Source organism: Plectropomus leopardus, chromosome 17, assembly GCF_026936395.1.
Source record: "Plectropomus leopardus strain MGB_pleo_1.0 chromosome 17, ASM2693639v1, whole genome shotgun sequence".
NCBI lineage: Eukaryota > Metazoa > Chordata > Actinopteri > Perciformes > Serranidae > Plectropomus > Plectropomus leopardus.
This window is the reverse complement of record NC_142192.1, coordinates 22,268,210-22,272,324: the sequence shown is the minus strand read 5'-3', so window position 1 is coordinate 22,272,324 and position 4,115 is coordinate 22,268,210. Positions and strand designations below refer to the sequence as shown.

At 35.2% G+C, this 4,115-nt stretch overlaps 1 long non-coding RNA gene across 1 annotated transcript; it reads left to right on the top strand.

The window, feature by feature from the left end:
* Positions 1 to 1,230: 1,230 nt before the first annotated feature.
* Positions 1,231 to 2,528, top strand: LOC121958237 (uncharacterized). Its single transcript, XR_015779427.1, has 4 exons — positions 1,231 to 1,342; positions 1,541 to 1,585; positions 1,759 to 1,892; positions 2,266 to 2,528. It is a non-coding gene; the product is annotated as an uncharacterized LOC121958237 (long non-coding RNA).
* The last annotated feature ends 1,587 nt before the right edge of the window (positions 2,529 to 4,115 follow it).

Below are 4,115 nucleotides of genomic sequence, written 5' to 3'. Positions count from 1 at the left end.
GTTTAACTATAACCTATTTAAAATTTCTTGCCAAACCAGATTTTTGTTAACTCTATACTCCACACCCGAAGAATATCTTAGGTTGTAAACCTGTTAAGCTTTTGAAGTTTGCTTATGTAAGAGTCACTGCCTGAAGCAGGAATTTAACTGCACTAAAAGACTTGAATAATACGTTTCTTTTTAATCTCTGAAAGAATATTTTAAAGTGTTTGTTGGGTGAGAGCACCGGAGTGACCGGTTTTGGTTTTAGCTTCCCAGGAGTTTGCACACCACCCACGCAGTCTGTGTGTTTCTCTGTGCAGCCTGGTTCTGATACTGCAGTGGAGTATGAATTAATATAGAATTAATGCAATGTTTCCCCACAAACGGCTTCCTTATTATCATTCTGCTGGGGCTTGATTAGACTGATCCTTTCATGAATTTAATTTGTACATCAAATTGCATGTTCTAGTGATGAGTTACAATCACTGTCTATTGTGCATCGAACCATGGAAAGATATACTTGGAATACACAATGCTGGCTGTGAGTCTATTAACTTAGATCACACCGCAATAGATATTATATCTGGCTTATGGTTTGATGTACACGGAAGATTGTTGACAACAAATAGAGGGTTACAGAAAGCAATAGACCATATGTGCGATATCTGTGAGAAATTAGAGGTTAATAGTGATATAAGTAAAGTTACAGTATTTGGAAGAAAAAAAAGCTTATGACACAGCCTCTGCACGGCGCCTGCTTTGTCCACCGAGCCACCAGGTGCCCCACGAACAGATCAATCTAAGCTGACAAAAAGCACAGCAATATTTGTCTAAGTCATTCCATATATTATTTTTAATTTCTGCCCATATATCCCCCTAAATCCTACACACTGGACCTTTAATGTCCATTTTTGACACACTTTGATGCATTTCCTCACAAGTTCAACACGCAGTTTAATTGCTGAATGTTAAAATATTGGTACATCTGTATCCACCTATGCTGATTAACACTTGTTACTTTAAAGTAACCTGCACCGCTGGAAAAGATGAACACTGTCTGAACATCTGTAATGCTCTACTCTCCCCCAATAACTATATTAAGAACTCTAAAAAAAATCTCAAATAATTCAGGGAATAGAAATAATGTGCACCTCTCTGGTGAAGATAAATGCCACTTAATAACTGTTAAGCAGTGGCAGACGCTGTCAGTACAGTTTGTCAGTACATTAATAAAAACCTGATAAACAGGATGCCCTACACACCTGGGTGCAGCAGAGCCAGGGAGTGTCTCCGACGCGCTCTGTTATTTAAACCCTCGCACGCTGTCCTCTCTTCACTTTGAGTCATCCCTTGAATCCAGGTAGGAACAGGCTGAATATAACTTGTATAACTGCATATTGTGTTGCTTTTCTTTTGCAGCATGGGTTTTGCAGCAAACTTTATACCTGTTTTGCTCGTTAAAATTGTTTGGAGTTGTATTTGAAGACTTATTTGCAACTGTATGATAAACTGCTGCTATCAAGGGATACAATAATTTCTTTTTTTTTTTTTTGCATAGTTTCAGGTACTGACTTCAGTGCAGCCGCCTCATACAAGATGGCAGGTGAGTGAAAACTGTTGATGAAAAATGCTTCAAATCTAGATGGAGACCTTTTTAAACATTATATTTATGGTCAGCATTCTTGTTCTCCTTCCTTTTCCTCTGATTATCATTATATTACTGTATGGTGATGGGGATGATTGTAATTGATGTTGTTATTATCGCTCCAAACAAAGATCTTCAAATGACCCCATTGGAAGGTGCCTTGCTTGCCATTACTGGCATCTACGTGATGTATGAAACAGGCAGCGAACATCTGACCAAGGAACGTTTTAAGGAATTAATGAAGAACGAATTGCCAAATGTTTCGGTGAGGAGAATCATTGCTCTTTGTTACACAACATTATTCAGCAAAGTTTATAACTATATCATTAATACTGATTGGAACATTTCACATATTTCATTTGAGAATTCAGTAAATCACTCTGTGATCACTCTGTGCACTAAAAGCGCATTACCCATACATAAAATTATGTTCACTTTTGTTACATGGCAGGAGTAATGTTTGAAAATGATGATTTGTTTAACTCCTTTTTTAGATATTGACATGGATTCAAGGAAAAAGTCCAAGTAGTCATTGTATCTCAACAAAACCCTCATGGCTTAACAAATAAACTCAATTAATTCTTTACTTTGTGCAATTGGACACAGTGGGTGAATATATTCTTTTTTTCTCAATACAGGGGTCAGCGGGAGAGGTTGAGTGGTTCGATAAGGTGGACTGTAACGATGATAACAAGGTGGAATTCACTGAGTTCATCCAGATGATTTCCGCATTTACCATGGCTCACTATGACTGCTTGAAAGAATTAATGCAACGCCAAAGGGGTCAGCGTAATTAAAAACCCTGTAATGAACACGTAAAACACTCTCGATGGGAAATAAACATGTAACCATTTGACCTTTGTGGTTTCTGATCACAATAATAAAAGTGTTTACGTTTAAATCGTGCTTGCTTGGTGTCTTTATTTGTTTGTCAGAGAAATTAAGAGTTTAAGTTTTTCTTTTTTGTGTGTGTTATTCCCAGCACAGTCTACATTAAATGTAAGACTTCTTAACATCTTTGAAATGATTATCACATCTTTTCCCCAGTGGCTCACTTTCCAGCAGAGTAAAACCCACTCCTTGTTATCACTCATTCTGAGAGTTAGGACAAAGCCTTTTTTGTTTTATTTTATTTTTAATTTTTTTTTTTAAATTTTTATATTTACACTTAATAGGCTGGGAAAATATAGCTACAAACTACACAGACGGGGATTAAATAGATCTAGGGCACATCTTTAAAGGGTCAGCATTATTACAAATTATAGTAGTAGTAGGTAGGAACCGTTATTTTTTATATTTTGAGGACTTTAAATGTGTTTTTTTTTTATAGTTTGAAGTTGTGAATTCTTGTCTGGGACAAGGGTGTTTTCTGGTACAGGGCAAGTTTAGAAGTTGAAAAAAAAGATCAAAATATTTTATAAATCATATTTATTTCATACATATGAATCCTTTAAGGATAATGTTTCACAATAGAAAGGAAATAACTGTTTATAAGTTATAGTTTTAAGATTTTTTTTTGTAGGTTATGATTTGTTCCACATCTCAAAAATGGGTGTTATATACCTAGATGTGTTTCATAAATTAAGATTTAACTTTCGTTAACAATGCCTGTAATGTATTTCCACTCTCTGTGGTGACTTAAACCTGATCCACAGCAAACAACAACATTAGTGGGTGTGGTGCCAGTTTGTAATGACAAGTTTGAGCATGTTAATCGAGGAAACAAATGATAAATATAAGGAGAAAATAAGATACATTTAGGCCTCACTGTGATGCCAGCGCTGAAGAGCTAGTTACATTTTGTTCTTAAATATAATCAAGAACAATTTTAAATAACTTCAACTGGCTTGAGTAGAAAAACTGTACTCTTCACTTCATTCTTTAATAGATAACTTAAGTTAATGTGCAGATGAAGAGTTGACATACAAACTAAAGAACGTGATGAAGTGATAGCCTAAAGATTAAACTACACATCAGTTTAATATGTTGCTAAAATTAGCTCCATGTCCACCTGCAACATTAAAATGCTGTTCATATGTTATTGCATCGTTGGCATAGATAGACCACTAAATGGCACTAATGGGTCCAAAACATCAGTGTCATTTATTTATTTCATTTGTGGAGGGAATGTTAAATATGTATTTCATTTATTGTTTTTTTTTGTTTTTTTTTAATGTAATGTCTTTCATTGCCCTGATATGTATGTCTTGCCAAATTGACAGCGTGCTATTGGTTGCAGTTGTGTCAAAATAACTAAAAACAATTGGTATATATATATATATATATATATATATATATATATATATATATATATATATATATATATATATATATATATTGCCCTATAATACTCTCATATAGGCTATTTTATCAACACAGCCTAGATTGAGACCTTTCTTCCTCCGGTGGCATCTTCCACCCTGCTGTGTGCCACTTCATTTGAAGACATCCGGTGCGGGATGGGAAGGGTGGGGGGCGGGATGTCTGG